Consider the following 18,390-nt stretch of genomic DNA (forward strand, 5'->3'; position numbering starts at 1 on the left):
AATTGATGTGTCCTCTAAGTCTCTTTCAATCTATAGGTTCCCTTTTCATCTTTCTTTTTTTTCCCCAGCCTCTTCCTTTTATATTGAAATTGAATAATAAATGGGCCAGGAACTATGCTAGACACTTAATGGATATCATCGTATTTATTCATCACCAGAACCCTTTACAAGTAGATATTATAATTACCTAGATACAAGATCAGGAAATGAAGGCTTAGAAAAATGAATACACTAGCAGTGACAGAGTTTACATCTGCAAACCTCCTTGACTCCAAAGCCCATGTTCTTTCTATCAATGGCCTCCCAAGTCACCATGCACTTGGGTCTCCAGAGCTCAAGATGACCTCTGTTTTCTTTTGAAATGCTATCCAAGCAAATTTGAGCCCAGGCATCCCAGAAATCTGGGTTTCTGTAATGAATGCAGGAATGAGTGTCAAACCTTCTAACCACTTAGATATTTCCAATTAATTCCCACAAAAACAACAGAAATTACTGAAATATCAGCTGAGCAATCATCCCCCCATCCCCAACACCTGGTATCAGCTTTTAGCCTTTCAGAGGTCAGAAGGAGATGAAGAAGTTGTTGAGAGTGACCAGAGAGTGCCGTAAGGAGAGAGAGATTCAAAATGGCATCTGTCATACTTGCCTCCTTGACCTCAAGCTTTGCAGAGTTGGTAACTACTGAATGGTGACTCTAAACATAATGAAAGTCAAGCAGACTCCGTTTTTCTTAAAAAAAAAAAAAAAAAACAGTGCCTTAAAACCTTGTAATAAAACAAGTTTAAAGCAGTTGCAGTCTCTCAGAGAGGTAATATTTTGATCAGGGATTACATTCTTGACCAAAAAACCATCTCAAAAAAAAAAAAAAAAAAGACATATCCAACAATATGTTAAAAAAAAACCTACAATTTTTGCAATTATTTAAAATAATAAAATAATATTCCAAGTGCTATAAATGAACATAAATTTACCTTGTATATTGATGTTTAAACCAGTCCCAATTTACTATAATTGCACATAGAGCTTACAAATGATATGATCCTACTGAATCTCCATATTAACTATTGTTACACTTGTCTTCAGTCTCCCAGACTTGGGTCTATCATTTTCATGTTACTTTTTCAGATATATGGTGAATGCCAACTTTATGCCTAAGTAAAAGTTTAGTTTATTCCTGTAGTCATTCAATACACATTTAATGAACCAATCTTAGGTGACAGGTCCAGTGTTAGATGCTAGATACTAGAGAGCTAATGACTAATAAGACAAGGTTACTGTCAGTAAGTAGCTCAGCCCCATAGAGAACCGACATGAAAAGGAAAAAAGACGATATAATGCAATGAGAACTGGGTGTATAATGTGCTACAAGGATGCATGAAAGGGAATAGCTAATGCTGCCCAGAGTCTAGGAGGCTTTCACAGAGGAGAGCATCTATGAACTGACTGTTGAAGGATGACGATGATGGTGAAAATGATGGTTCTGGTGGTGGTGATAGAAGCTATCGTTACTGAGCACTAACTAAAGGCCTATAATTGTGCCATGTTTATATAATATCTCACTAAATCTTCACACTAGTCCATCGAGATCAGCTTTACCCACATTTTACAAAGGAAATAGCTGAGATCTAGGAAGTTAAGAATTGTAGCTAATCACACAAGAGATAGGTGAAATCAAAACCACCTACCAAAACTTTTGGTTAAACCAACACCTCCGGTTGCAACAATAGCTTCTTATGCTAAAACCCTCAGCCTCTCTGCCCAGGAGTTTTTCAGGTGGACGGGTAGAGGAAGGACATCCCAGGCAGAGGGGTGGGTGTCTACAAAGGCTTTGAAGTGAGGGACAGCAGTCCACACTCACAGAAAGCAGGTCCTGGTAGAGAGTAGAAAATGATTACAGTCTCTGCTAGAAGCTTTTCACTAAACATTCAAAAAAAAGATAATTTGAGTAAAAGTGTTGAGAGTGGAATTGGAATGGATGATCAATAGAGTTTATTTACAGTGAAGCTGAAAACTTAATATATTACCTTTCCATCTTCTCAACTACAAGCTACTTTCAGGCAGAAATTGACAACCAGGTTATATAGTTTATTAATTACATAATATATTTATTCATCTGACAAATATTTCTTGGATGCCTCTATATCTAGGCAGACACTGTGCTGGGCACTGCAGAGAAGGAGGTAAAGAAGGCACAAAGCCTCCTCAACAAGGGAATCACCTGGAGGAGGAGGCTGGCATCTCGGCAAGCAGACAGCAAGCACGAGGGTCCCGTGTGACCTTGTCCTCACTTCCCTCAAATGATTCTCAGTTGGTCACAGTGGTGCTTCTGCCCACAGTGACTTCAGCCAGATGCACAAAATGTACCATGGTTTGAATTTAGAAGCTGCTAAATTAAGAATTAGATTCACAGAGAGACTGAATAATCAGAATAACAGCAGACAAGAGCCAGTGGGAGATGATTTTTCAGAATCTAATAGTCTTTCTCTTTCATGAAGCCTCAGACAATTGTACTATCATGCCACAGTTGGAATACTTCAACTTTATGTCCACCAGGAATCTACTTTTGCCTGATATTACAGATAATACTGAAAAAGAAATGTTTGCTTTGGAAAAAATAAAAGGAAAAAGAGAATTAGACCTTGTAATTATTTGTGTTTAAAGGTTTCCAATTTTTAATGTTCTTAAGGCAAAAGCTACCTGACAGGGCCTTGATTTCTAAGTGGAATAACTAGAGGATTAAACAATTGTTAACAATGTAATATTTAGTTAAAGTAGACTAATAGATAATGTGAGAGAAAAAATAGAAAATGAATGAACATCAAGGATACTAAAAGGCAGATGACCACAGTGAAGATCAGGGAACAGCTGGCCTAAGGCTCTATAGTGGTGCTTTAAATGGAAGATAGAAACTGTCGTCTCTCCCAGTGAAACACCATGTACATATTCAGGGGCAAGATTAATATATATGAAGGTGGAGGACATGAGCAACATGCTATGAGAAATGGAACCAAATATTCCCTAGGTCTTAAAATTCAGTGATTGTCACCTCCTAGCCACCTCCTTCTGTCTGAAGTCATGGTAAATAGCATTCTCAGAGTGCATACTGAGAAGTTCCAAGTATAAAGTGGGTTTGCACTGATGTAAACATAAGTCTAAGAATGGAGGTTCCTCTCCATAGTGGCTCATAAGAACACATGACTCTTACAAAGATTTGACAATGAAGACCTAGCAGGGGAAAAAAGAAGAGTGGGGAATTAGAGTAAATCTCTGTGGTTTAGAGCTTATGCTTTGATTCACATTTGTAATTAAACAGGCTTTGACCTATTCAAATGCATCACTCCAGGAAAGTCCCCTTCTCTGTCCTATATCATCAATTTTTCCTTGTCTATTTATTGGATCATTTCCAACACATGTAAACATGTTTTTTTTTTTTTCATCTTATAAAAATGTCCTCTCTGGACTGTACTTCCCCCTTCAGCTGCTGCCCATTTCTCTGTTCTCCTTTTTAGCAAAACTTCTTGAAAGATTTGACTACTCACTACTCACTATCTATTCCTCCAATTTTGTTACCACACTCTAATTAAGCTTTTCCACCACCACTCCCCAAAAGCTCATTAATGAACTCCATGTTGCTGAATCCAACGGTCAATGTTCAGTCATCCCTCTTGGCATTATCAGCAATATCTGATACAATTGATAGCATTCAATTTCTTGGAAATACTTCCTTCACTTGGAATTCATGGACACACATTCACTGCCTCTCTTACTGGTTTATCCTCTTCTCCAAGCCCAGTGCTTGGTTCTTGAACCTCTCTCTTTTCTCCACACCCTCACTTGAGACCTCATGGTGTTAAATACCATCTCTATGTTAATGACTGCCAGATTTATACTTCCATGCTGGACCTCTCCTCTGAAATCTTGTCTTATCTATCCAACCATCTACTCAGTAACTGTATTTGGATGTCTAAAAAATATCTCAAAGTTAATATGCCCCAAACCAAACTCATGATCTCCTTGCCACCATCAAATTTGGATCACCCATAATCTTTCTCATCTCAGTAAATAGCATCCCTCCTTCCACTTGTTCAAGCCCCAAATCTCTGAATTTGTGTCTAATTTCCTTAAAGTAAGAGCTTTTTTTTTTCTTTTCCCAAGAGAGGTCCTACTAAAATGTCATAGATCCCTTTGAGGAAGGACCCAGTGCCACAAGTATCACAAATCTTCCTTTCAGTCTTCCCCAAAAGGAATGTGGTAATTTACCAGGGTGACTGTGCACTATGGAAATGGAAATACCCAAACTTTTCTGGGATTACTGAAGACTGGCTCTGAGTTGACACTCATTCCTAAGAACCCAAAATGCTACTGTGGCCTACAAGACCAAATGGGGACCTATGGAAGTCAGGTGATAAATGTAATTTTGGCCTAAGTCTTTCATGGACCCAGTGGATGCAGAGACCCATTCTGTGATTATTTCCCTAGTGGCTTAAGGTCCAGTTGGAATTGACATTCTCAGGAACTGTCAGAAATCCCACAAGAAGGGCAGAATAATGATGGTTAAGATTATAGGCTCTGGGGCTTCCCTGGTGGCGCAGTGGTTGAGAGTCCGCCTGCCGATGCAGGGGACACGGGTTCGTGCCCCGGTCCGGGAAGATCCCACATGCCACGGAGCGGCTGGGCCCATGAGCCATGGCCGCTGAGCCTGCACGTCCAGAGCCTGTGCTCCACAACGGGAGAGGCCACAACAGTGAGGCCCACGTACCGCAAAAAAAAAAAAAAGAGAGAGAGAGAGAGATAATAATATCCCTTACGGGTGCTATGAGGATTAAATGAGTTAATATTTGTCAAATGCCTATACATAGTAAGTGCTACATAAATGTTGCTTAAATAAATAAATTCCTTAATCCCCTTCTTTACTTCACAATGCCCCTCAAATCAGTCAGGAACTCCTTTTTGCTTTACCTGCAAGTCATATTTAAAGTCTGACTGCTTTACACTACAATCCCTCCTCCCAGCCCCACTGCCACCACCACAGAGCTAGCCACAACCCTTACTGGATTATTGCAGTAATCTCTTAACTGATCAGGCCCTCCATTACCTCCCTAACCCCATCTCTTAATAGTCTCCATATTCATCCTACTGCACTCCCCCCACACCAGCTGCTCCCCAAGGACTCCAGACTTGTTCTCACTTTAGTGCCTTTGCACTGGCTGTCTCCTTGGCCTCAGATGTTCTCGCTCTGGTTATCCTCATGTGTCAACACTCTGACGTTTTTCTCAAATGTCAACTTCCTAATAAAGCCCACTCTGATCATTCCTATTTAAACATTATTATGCCCCCATACATATTCCCAATACATCCATACACACTCCTTATCCTGCTTTATTTTAATAGCACTCATCACTTTCTAAAATGTACAGAATTTACCGTATTTACTAGATCCCACAGAAGATCCTGAAAAGGTCTCAAGTGATTAAAGATCCACTAGATAGAAGGTACATGAATCCCCGAGTCACTGCTTAGAGCAGAGTTGTCCAGGAGAACCTCCTGAGCAGCAACATATGCACTGAACCTTCCATGAGAAAGGGCTGACTGCTTTCCAGGAGGTCCATCACCAGTTCAATGGAGCACAGATTACTGCCTCTACCTGGCCTTGCCATCATTCAAGAGACTCCTTAACTGCCCAGCTAATATCCCAGGGGTGAATGGAGCCACCCATGCATAGGAAAAAGAAAATAACAATACACCTACAGCACCCAGCAACCAGAGAGACGAAAACAAGCAGAATGCCTAAAACTGGCAGCTTCTTATATACCAGAACTGCTGGAGAAGAAAGATGATAGCTTTAATTTTTGAATGAGATTTAAAAAATGATAATAACAATGGTGCTCAAAGAAATTCGCTTCTAATATATGAAGAGAAAAAAAAAACAGACTCTGGAATTCAAAGAGTTTTTTCTTGTTTTGTTTTCTTTTTTAACTTTACAAATTCCACAGATGGAAAAGAAGGAGCTTCTATTTTCTGTTGGGGATTGAATTTGGACCTGTATGATCAAGCAAAACATATCTCAACATAGAAAGTAAAAACACAAAGAGATGGAAATAAGAGAAATTTTTAAAAAGGGCTTGGAGGACAGATGCATAGACCCAACATGTGAATAATGAAATTTCCAAGGGAGGGAAAGGGAACAGATGTAGGAATGCATTAATTAAGGAAATAACAGAAGAAATTTTCCCTTTTTTGAAGAAAGACTCAAGTCTACAAATTTAAAGTGTTCACTGAGTTCCAGGCATAATTGATGAGGAAAAAAAATTTTTTAACACAATTGGGCATATCCAGGCAGAATTCAAGCATAAAGAAAATGTATAGGCTGTCACACATAAAAACTGTGTTACATACAAAGGAAAGGGCCAACACAAATAGGACTGAGGCACTAGACAGAAGAATTACCCCCATAGAGCACTGAGAGAGGAGGATGCCAACCCCAAATCCTATCCCCACTGAGAAAGCCAGCTGTCAGGGTGAGAGAGGGAGTGGGCAAATATGCGGGAATCCAGGATTTACATCACCCACATGTTCCGTCTAAGGTAATGCTTCAGGAAGCATGTCAAGACAACAAGATAATCAAAACAGAGTCCCCAGTAGGGCACAAAGAGGTGAGGAAATAACATGAACATGAGTCTCTGTCTCTCTGCATATGTGTGTGTGTGTACAGTTTTCCACTTAGATATACTTAATTTTCCACTTAAATCTAAATTGAAAATGGTAGAATGCCTGGGAATTTGTAATATATGTGCTAAACAATGATCATATAAAGAGAAGAAACAACCTACAGGGGAAAACCTAAAAAAGTCTAAAAGTATTAAATGATCTCATAAATCCTTGGGAAGGGAGGAAGGAGCCAGTAGAGAAGGGAAGTGGGAGTTTTCTTAAGGTTTCACCTGAGAAACAAGTAAGGAAATGAAAACATTATCAAGGTGAAAGAGCACAGCAAGAAAATAAAACACTTCCATGGAGAGATATGATCGGTACCTTATTTTCATATTGATAGCAGAGAAATAAGTGGTTCAATAGAAATAAACAAAATGGGAGAGTAATACCTAGAAGAGTGGGGAAATGTGATAGAACCTCTAAATTTAATAAGGAAAAGATAGACAATTAATACTACTTTGATCAACCCACCAAAATTAAAGGGGGGGAGGAAGGGAAAACAACATAATATAAATAATATGCATGAGGTAAAATGAAAGAAATAAAATCAAAAGTATCTGTTTTCAGTTAAATGTGAATGGATTGGATTCATCTTTCAAAGACTGTCAGATTGGATTAAAAAAAAGTAGATGTGTCTATTTTCAAAACTCACTGAAAACAAAAGGTTTTTTTTAATGTTGGAAAGAAAGAAGTAGGCAAACAGATATCAGGAAAATACATTTTTTTTTAGAAAAGGAAAGGAGGAATAGCAGCATACAATTATAATTAGCAAAGCAGCATTTAAGATTAAAAGCATTAATCAGGGCAAGAGGAAGGTTGCAAAACATAAAGGCACCATTTATTAAAAGGATGTAACAGTCACAAATCTGTAGGTACCAAATATCTAAAAAGCTAAATAGGGCCTCCCTGGTGGCGCAAGTGGTTAAGAGTCCGCCTGCCGATGCAGGGGATACGGGTTCGTGCCCCGGTCTGGGAGAATCCCATATGCCGCGGAGCGGCTGGGCCCGTGAGCCATGGCCGCTGGGCCTGCGCATCCGGAGCCTGTGCTCCGCAACGGGAGAGGCCACAACAGTGAGAGGCCCACATACCGCAAAAAGAAAAAAAAAAAAAAAAAAAAGCTAAATATATGAAGCAAACACCATTAGAAATCTTCTTTAAAAATGACACATAAACCTTAACTTTATAGTAGGTTATTTTAATAATTACTTTTATTATATCACTTTTATATTTTTGTTCCTGTGTTTAGTGTAGGTGGCCATGTTTATGCTTTGGTAGATCCCCTCAGGTGCAGTTAATCTTAGAAGAAGGGTGCCTGTAGGTATTAAGTTTACTTATAAAGATTCCAACAGGGTCTTGTTTTGAAAGCTGGTGATCCCTTTACCACACTGCACACTCTCCCTTAGGCCAAAGTGAGCCCAGCAAGAAGCATCACAGGGCCCACCAGGCAGAGAGCAGAATGGAGGGCCCCTGGGGCCCCTCTGAGGATATGTTCCATCCTTACTGGTGCAGCACGGCCTTAGGCCATCCTTCCACCCTGGGCCTCCACCAGGACCATCTGAGCCTCACACTGCATCCCCACCCTTAATGCTTTACCCCAGTGGGGTAAAAGGCGTGGGTGTCCTGAAGGGAGACCAGAGTCCTCTCTGTCCTCTGCTAGCCACTCCCTAGATTTAATCCTGGCACTTGGCAAACATTCATCCCTCTTCAGTTTCAACAACAAAAGAGTTATGAGTACACAGTATGTATAAGACCCTGTTCTGGGCTTCTTTATTTAGGGCACTTTTTTCCCCAAGATTTCCCTCAGGTCTGGTGAGTGAGCCAGAGTTCTAGGACTCATGTGGCTTCCAAATGCTCCACATTTTAGGGTTGTCTGGCAATGGTCCATAGGCAGTTCTGACCCATGACTTAATTTCCATCAGGCTGAGGAAAAATTATTGTATTAAGATTAATACAGGGACTTCCCTGGTGGCACAGCAGTTAAGAATCCTCCTGTCAATGCAGAGGACTCAGGTTCGATCCCTGGTCCGGGAAGATCCTACATGCCACGGAGCAACTGAGCCTGTGCTCTAGAGCCCACGAGCCACAACTACTGAGCCCGTGTGCCACAACTACTGAAGCCCACATGCCTAGAGCCCGTGCTCCAGAACAAGAGAAGCCACTGCAATGAGAATCCCCTGCCCTGAAACAAAGAGTAGCCCCCGCTCGCTGCAACTGGAGAAAGCCCATGCACAGCAAAGAAGACCCAACACAGCCAAAAATAAATAAATTAATTAATTTTTAAAAAAGATTAATACAATAAAGTGAGTTTTTAGTGAAGCTAAATCTATTCCATTTAGACTATTTTTCTTTATCCTGATGTCCTTCCTCTTTATAGCTTAAAGTAGCCTTTCTCTTATGAAATGATAGCAGATGGCAGAGAATTTTTAATATTCTTACTTGAAAAATAAAACGTTGACAACCCTATGAACCCCCTCAAAATAATCTAATGTATGATGAATATAAGATGTATAACTCTATGAATGCAAATATGTGGGGACCTCTGTTCTCTATGGCTTCCTCTCTGTACTTTGTGTGTGTGTGTGTGGCCACGCTGCAGGGCATGCGGGATCTTAGTTCCCCAAACAGGAATCGACCCCATGCCCTTTGCAGTGGAAGCACGGAGTCTTAACCACAGGGCCACCAGGGAAGCCTCCCCACCCCCATACTACTAAGAACTATCCATGCTGAAAGTATACATTTCTGCCATCACCTCTCACTCTTCAAATACATCTTGACCAGCAATGGAAATGGTCCAGTCATTCAAGGAACCAGATTTCATCTGGAGGGATGGGGGTTACATAGTACAGAATCCAGTCCTGGGAGGCTGGAAGAACACACTGCATTGCCAAGCATTGCTGAGCCTGATGGATCTGTCCCCACATTGCCAACTGATGTCATATGTTGGTCCCCCACATATTCTACTGGGGAAACTCATCATAATCCAATGTCATTCTAAAAGAAAAATTCTCAGATACACTCATAGCAACCATCACAAATATGACAAAGTTGCCCTGAATCTGTCTTTAAAATTCAAAAGAAAAAAGAATGAATATTGAAGGTCATAATTTTACCGATATCAAACCAAAGACAGAGAAGTGTTGTCTTCATTTACATCATGCTCTTACCTTCCAAAATTTCAAAATGATTTCTGATGTTCTCTCCATTATTCAGTGATTGAAATTTTAGGAAGTTTACTTTTAACCCAGGTTGAATTTGGCAGTTTGGCTCATTTGACATGGTGCTTCACTTCTTTCCTGCACAGGAGACAGCATGGTATAGGGAACTTTGGTCTGTCTGACAGCAAGTATCTGAGTTTGAATCTTGACTGAAAATGTTTTATTAGCTATATTACTTTCAGCAATCTTTTAACATCTCTAAGCCTCAGTTTCATCATTTGTAAAATAGGTATTAGAAGACAAACAGCATAGTTGTAATACAGTTGGTATAGAGTATCCAAGAAATGCTAGTAGTATTTTTTAATATAATTAGACCCAAATTTTACTTTCAAATAAACTTACACAAGATATCTTTTTTCTGTTTGTATTATTTTTCAAAAAGCAACTGGGAGGAAGAGTTTAAATTTGCTTCTCAAGTTTGTAAAGAATTACACAGATGAACGTGGAGTGAAAAGCGTCTTGGGCCAAATGTTTTGCCTGCTCGTAATGCCACATATCCACAAATAAGAACTACAAGTGGTCTCAGCTTTAATTTCACACCACTGTCTCTTTAACCAAGCAGCGTCCTCAGAACTGTGCTTTAGTGCTGAATCATTACTGACTCAGAGCTTTATAAATACTGCTACATGAATCACTTGGAGTTTTCTTTAGTGGTCCCCTACTTCCCTCTCAAAGATTCGATTAAACCTGACCCCGCAAAGGGAGTGATATCTGACTTCCCACATTAGTGGGGCTGTTAAGTCTCTATGACGTACATGATACATTTATAAGAAGGAACATTCTAAAATTAAGCTTAATGTATTCTCATTCAATTCACTAAATAACTGATGTAACTTGAAGACAGTAAGCTATGCTCATCAGTTTTCTGTAACAGCTTACTAAATGTTGGAAAGAAATAGAAATGTTCTAAACTAGGACTCCACTCCTAATTCCTTACAAAGTAAGTTAGAATGCATACATTTTATACAAAAAAGCTTTAAAATGATGTAAATATAAAAACATTCAAAATCTAAATTTCATTTGGTAGGAATGGTTAAAAGATAACACTCAGAAAGACAGCTAAGGTGCCGTGTTGAAAGCAGCTGAAATGTTACTGCCAGTACATGAAATCATTTCAATAAGGAATTTACTTCAGAAATAGGGGCAAAGAATTACAGAATAATGCACAAGTCAACACTGTTAGAGCCAACACATCATCTACGCTAACAGTGATGTACAGCAGCATAGATAATCCAAAAATCTTTTATATTTGCTTTTGTATTATATTATTATTTGCAGTAGATATATCTTCCCAATTGTATTTCAGATTTCTTTTCCTTTTTGGATATTCATTGCCTGATGGATGGGGGAACATACCCAATGGCAATCTCAAGGGCACAGGGAAGCCAGGGAGATAAAATTTTGCCAGAGATAATCTACAAAACAAATTGTGTCTGTAAGTGAGTAGGAGGTGTGGCCTGGAGCCCTGAGAGTATGGAGGGGATTGAGGCCAAACACGTTATTGATGGCTCTGCCATCCTTCAGCCCCAACAAGTGGTCCAGGGAGAAGCGTGCTTGCAAACGTGTCTACTCACTGTAATCTATCTCCTTTCCCTCAGGCACACAACTAACCTCTTCAGAGCTATCATGGTTAGATCATTGTGGAGGACCAGCCTTCTGAGAAAGGACCACCTGAGTCCTGGATGAGAGCTTCCTGGGCTTCTTTGGGGCCAGAGAAATCCTGAAACTACACATCACCCATATATGTTTTGAGACATGCTTTAGATGTTTATTTTTAGAAGCCCTGAAACTACTTGAAAAATTGAATGTATTGCAGAATAGAGTTATGGCCAATGGTGGCAGAGTCTACATGAAGTCTCTGCTTCATGGTCTTCTGGGAAAAACCCTTCAACTTGTTGGCTATACTGTTCAGTATAACTGTGTAGCTCATTGTGTTTTTGAACATGTTGGTGGTGCTGTCATGTATTCTGGACTATCAATGGAGCCTACAATTCAAAATTCAGAGGTTAAAATATTTGCAAATTTGCAGAGAATCTTAATTGACATTTTTATGACATCTAAAAGGGTGACACTGTGATTGCAAAAAGCCCAAGTGATACAAAATCAAATATTTGTAAAAGAGTAATTGGTTTGAAAGGAGACAAAATCCTCAGCAATAGTCCATCAGGTTTCTTTAAAAGCTATAATTATGTACCAATGGATCATGTTTGCTTAGAAGGTGGGAATCTACACAATTCTACAGATTGAAGGCACATTGGACCTCTTCCATGTGGACTAATAAGAGGATGTGTCTTCTTTAAGATTTGGCCTCTGAGTGATTTGGATTTCTACCTGAAGGCCTTAATGGCCACAGATTTTACAATGATTAGCAAGCATTTATTCTTTGACTTGCTTATTGTCTCCTGTTCAAGTGAATTTATTATTGTCACTGAAATCATATACTTACCAACAAAATACTATTCAAAAAATAAAAACCAAGTACTCCCAAATTGGGGAAGGGGGGCAAGTCTAAAGAAAGCTAATATAAATCAATTGAAAATGAATGTGCTAAGCCACATGCTGAGAAGAATTTGCAAAGAAATCTTTCTTATTCTTAAGAAGGAGATGAACTGCAATTTATGTAAAAATTCTTCTTAATCTTTTAAATTCTAGGGAAGGTAACAGTGGAACAACTAGTTTCAAATCTCTTCCCAGACACAGACAAAATCATAAAAGTAAAATATAGGAAACTATTCTTCAGTACTGAAAGTAAGGCATGTTGTCAACAAACAAGGAAGATTATCTGACCTATAAGGTAAAAGGATAAACAGGATCAGAAGATCTCACTAAAAACCAATTCAGTTCTCCCTGGAAGTGCATGGTTACAGGAAGAGAGTAAAGCAAATCTTGACAAGTTTCACCAGCAATCCCTAATAATGAGGGATGAGGGCAAAAGGTGAGTGTGGCATTGGATGAATCTGTGGATTCAGAGGCTGGGGCAGGTGGGAAAAGCAAGCCCTGGGTACAGCAGAAAACTGTGCAGCAACTCAGCTTGCTGCACCTGGATTCTCGATAGCAGAGTCGACGCATTTTGACCTGGAGAAACATTTCCTGAAATGGGGAAGGAGGCAGGACCCTCAATCCCACTCTGACAGAGCAGGAAGGATGGTGAGAAAGATGGAGGCCACTTGTTGTGGAGGCACATTTGTACGGGCCCCAACTGCAGCATATATGGAGCAGGGAGGCCCATGAAGCTCGCTCCAAGTTTTCTCTCATCCAAAATTTTACCTTCCTGATACATTAAAATGCATTCCCAAATTACAATAGAAATAATTGGGAACACTGTAGAGGGACAGCCCTCCAAAATGACAAGTCACTCTCCCAGTCTGGAGGGTAAAGTCTCTGGGGAAGATCCTAGAGAAAGCTATACCTACCTTGTGTACTTGGAGTTAGTGGTCAGGCTAAACAAAATGCCAAATGTAAAATATCTGGCCTCAGGTACAATAATTTCAGCAAAGAGTGGAAACACAACTTCTGAGACAAACGTATAGATTTCCCACCTTCCTGACCCACATGTGACCCCCATTCCCTCCCTACCCTATTCAGGCTACTGAATGATTGAATTAATAACATTATCCAACAACATCCAGTCCTCCAGATCATCTATGAGGAAAAATTATTTTAAAAAACAGACGAGTCAGACAGCTTCTTTGCAATATTAAGTGCCAAAAGAAAAGGGAATCATTAATTTTTAAGAGAAATAACTATAACACTGAGTCAGTAATGAACATAACACAGTATAGAACACAATACTGAGTTCTATAACTCAGTAAAGTGTCCGTTCATATAGAGATAAGAGGAAAATCAAATATTCAAATCTTCAGAAGGTGTACAACCCATATACTCTACTCAGAAAAATGACTTGAGGTTATGTACTAGTGGCCAAGAGGAGATGCAAATAAAGACGTAACAGATGGAGATTCAATGGTATGAAAGGACCAGATACATGAATTAAAACACAACCAGGAGGAGGAGCTTCAAGATGGCGGAAGAGTAAGACGTGGAGATCACCTTCCTCCCCACAAATACAACAGAAATACATCTACATGAGGAACAACTCCTACAGAACACCTACTGAACGCTGGCAGAAGACCTCAGACCTCCCAAAAGGCAAGAAACTCCCCACATACCTGGGTAGGGCAAAGGAAAAAAGAACATGAGAGACAAAACAATAGGAATGGGACCTGCACCAGTGGGCGGGAGCTGTGAAGGAGGAAAGGTTTCCACACACTAGGAAGCCCCTTTGCGGGCGGAGACTGTGGGTGTCAGAGGGGGAAGCTTTGGAGCCTCAGAGGAGAGCACAGCAAAAGGGGAGCGGAGGGCAAAGTGGAGAGATTCCTGCACAGAGGATCAGTACTGGCCAGCACTCACCAGCCCGAGAGGCTTGTCTGCTCACCTACTGGGGCAGGCGGGGGCTGGGAGCTTAGGCTTGGGCTTCGGAGGTGGGATCCCAGGGAAAGGACTGGGGTTGGTTGCGTGAACAAAGCCTGAAAGGGGTTAGTGCGCCACTGCTAGATGGGAGGGAGTCCGGGAAAAGGTCTGGACCTGCCGAAGAGGCAAGAGACATTTTCTTGCCTCTTTGTTTCCTGGTGCAGGAGGAAAGAGGATTAAGAGCACCGTTTAAAGGAGCTCCAGAGACGGGCATGAGCCGCGGCTATCAGCACAAACCCCAGAGACGGGCCTGAACGCTAAGGCTGCTGCTGCAGCCACCAAGAAGCCTGTGTGCAAGCACAGGTCACTATCCACACGTCCCCTCCCAGGAGCCTGTGCAGCCCGCAGCTGCCAGGGTCCTGTGATTCAGGGACAACATCCCTGGGAGAACACACGGCGTGCCTCAGGCTGGTGCATTGTCACTCCGGCCTCGGCCGCACCAGGCTCGCCCCGCATTCCATACCCTTCCCTCCCCCTGGCCTGACTGAGCCAGAGCCCCCAAATCAGCTGCTCCTTTAACCCCGTCCTGTCTGAGCGAAGAACACACGTCCTCAGGCGACCTACATGCAGAGGCAGGACCAAATCCAAAGATGAATCCCAGGAGCTGTGTCAACAAAGAAGAGAAAGGGAAATATCTCCCAGAAGCCTCAGTAGCAGCAGATTAAATCTTCACAGTCAACCTGATGTACGCTGCATCTCTGGAATACCTGAATAGACAATGAATCATCTCAAATTGAGGAGGTGGATTCTGGGGGCAAGGATATTTTTTTTTTCCATTTTACTCTTTTTGTGAGTGTGTATGTGTATGCTTATGTGTGTGATTTTATCTGTTTAGCTTTACTTTTACCATTTGTCTTAGGGTTGTATCTGTCCATTGTATTTTTTTTTTTTTTTTTTTTTAGTATACTCTTTAGTGCTTGTTATCATTGGTGGGTTTCTTTTTTGGTTTGGTTGTTCTCTTCTTTCTTATTTTTAATTACTTAAATTTTTTTTAATAATTATTTTTTGTTTTTTATTTTAATAGCGTTTTTATTTTATTTTATCTCCTTTCTTTCTTTCTTTCTTTCTTTCTTTTTTTCTCCCTTTTATGCTGAGCCATGTAGATGACAGGCGGTTGGTACTCCAGCAAGGTGTCAGGGCTGTGCCTCTGAGGTGGGAGAGCAAAGTTCAGGACATTGGTCCACAAGAGACCTCCCAGCTCCACGTAATATCCAATGGTGACAAATCCCAGAGATCTCCATCTCAATGCCAAGACCCAGCTCCACTCAATGACAAGCAAGCTACTGTGCTGGACACCCCGTGACAAACAACTAGCAAGACAGGAACACAACCCCACCCATTAGCAGAGAGGCTGTCTAAACTCATAATAAGGTCACAGACACCCAAAACACACTGCCAGACGTGGACCTGCCCACCACAAAGGCAGGATACAGCCTCATCCAACAGAACACAGGCATTAGTCCCCTCCACCAGGAAGCCTACACAACCCCAACCCATTGAATCAAACTTAGCCACTGGGGCAGACACCAAAAACAATGGGAACTACGAAAGAGCAGCCTGTGAAAAGGAGAACCCAAACACAGTAACTTAAGCAAAATGAGAAGACAAAGAAACACACAGTTGATGAAGGAGCAAGGTAAAAACCCACCAGACCTAACAAATGAAGAGGAAATAAGCAGACTACCTGAAAAAGAATTCAGAATAATGATAGTAAAGATGATCCAAAATCTTGGAAATAGAATGGAGAAAATAAAAGAAATTTTAACAAGGACCTAGAGGAAGTAAAGAGCAAACAAACAATCAAGAACAACACAATAAATGAAATTTAAAATACTCTAGAAGGGATCAAAAAAAAGAATAACTGAGGCAGAAAACGGATAAGTGACCTGGAAGACAAAATAGTGGAAATAACTACTGCAGAGCAGAATAAAGAAAAAAGAATGAAAATAACTGAGGACAGTCTCAGAGACGTCTGGGACAACATTAAACAACCAACATTCAAATTATAGGGGTCCCAGAAGAAGAAGAGAAAAAGAAAGGGACAGAGAAAATATTTCAAGAGATTATAGTTGAAAACTACCCTAATGTGGAAAAGGAAATAGGTAATCAAGTCCAGGAAGTACAGAGAGCCCCATACAGGATAAATCCAAGGAGAAACTCACCATGACACATATTAATCAAACTATAAAAAATTAAATACAAAGAAAAAATATTAAAAGCAGCAAGGGAAAAACAACAAAAAACATACAAGGGAATCCCCCTAAGGTTAACATCTGATCTTTCAGCACAAACTATACAAGCCAGAAGGGAGTGGCAGGACATACTTAAAGCAATGAAAGGGAAAAACCTGCAACCAAGACTACTCTACCAAGCAAGGATCTCATTCATTTGACAAAGAAATTAAAACTTTTACAGAGAAGCAAAAGGTAGGAGAATCAGCACCACCAAACCAGCTTTACAACAAATGTTAAAGGAACTACTCTAGGCAGGAAACACAAGAGAAGGAAAAGACCTACAATAACAAGCCCAAAACAATTAAGAAAATGGTTATTGGAACATACATATTGATAATTACCTTAAATGTAAATGGATTAAGTGATCCAAACAAAAGACATACACTGGCTGAATGGATACAAAAACAAGACCCATATAAATGCTGTCTACAAGAGGCCCACTGCAGATCTAGGGACACATACAGGCTGAAAGTGAGGGAATGAAAAAAGATATTCCATGCAAATGGAAATCAAAAGAAAGCTGGAATAGCAATTCTCACATCAGACAAAATAGACTTTAAATCAAAGACTATTAAAAGAGACCAAGAAGGACATTACATAATGATCAAGGGATCAATCCAAGAAGAAGATATAACAATTGTAAACACTTATGCACACAACATAGGAGCAACTCAATACTTAAGGCAAACACTAACAGCCATAAAAGGGGAAATAAACAGTAACACAGTCATAGTAGGGGACTTTAACACCCCACTTTCACCAATGGACAGACCATCCAAAATGAAAATAAATAAGGAAACACAAGCTTTAAATGACACATTAAACAAGATGGACTTAGTTGATATTTATAGGACATTCAATCCAAAAACCACATAATACACGTTCTTCTCAAGTGCTCATGGAACATTCTCCAGGATAGATCATATCTTGGGCCATAAATCAAGCCTTGGTAAATTTAAGAAAATTGAAATCGTATCAAGTATCTTCTGAACACAATGCTATGAGACTACATATCAATTAAAGGAAAAACTTTAAAAAATACAGACACATGGAGGCTAAACAATATACTGCTTAATAACCAAGAGATCACTGAAGAAATCATGGAGGAAATCAAAAAATACCTAGAAACAAATGAAAATGAAAACATGATGACCCAAAACCTATGGGATGCAGCAAAAGCAGTTCTAAGAGGGAAGTTTATAGTAATAAAAGCCTACCTTAAGAAACAAGAAACATCTCAAATAAACAACATAACCTTACATCTAAAGCAATTAGAAAAAGAAAAAAAAAACCAAAGTTAGCAGAAGGAAAGAAATCACAAAGATCAGATCAGAAATAAATGAAAAAGAAATGAAGGAAACAATAGCAAAGATCAATAAAACTAAAAGCCGATTCTTTGATAAGATAAACAAAAGTGATAAACCATTAGCCAGACTCATCAAGTAAAGAAGGGAGAAGACTCAAATCGACAGAATTAGAAATTAAAAAGGAGAAGTAACAACTGAGACTGCAGAAATACAAAGGATCATGAGAGATTACTACAAGCAACTCTATGCCAATAAAATGGACACCCTGGAAGAAATGGACAAATTCTTAGAAATGCACAACCTTCCAAGTGTGAACAAGGAAGAAATAGAAAATATGAACAGACAAACCACTAGCACTGAAATTGAAACTGTGATTTAAAATCTTCCAAGGGCTTCACTGATGGCGCAGTGGTTGAGAGTCTGCCTGCCGATGCAGGGGACATGGGTTCATGCCCC

The 18,390-nt window shown here is 40.1% G+C and overlaps 1 pseudogene; it reads left to right on the forward strand.

Moving 5' to 3' along the window:
• Window positions 1-11,748: 11,748 nt before the first annotated feature.
• On the forward strand, window positions 11,749-12,292 carry LOC132494244 (mitochondrial inner membrane protease subunit 1-like; annotated as a pseudogene).
• The last annotated feature ends 6,098 nt before the right edge of the window (window positions 12,293-18,390 follow it).

This window comes from Mesoplodon densirostris, chromosome 7 (genome assembly GCF_025265405.1).
Source record: "Mesoplodon densirostris isolate mMesDen1 chromosome 7, mMesDen1 primary haplotype, whole genome shotgun sequence".
Lineage (NCBI taxonomy): Eukaryota > Metazoa > Chordata > Mammalia > Artiodactyla > Ziphiidae > Mesoplodon > Mesoplodon densirostris.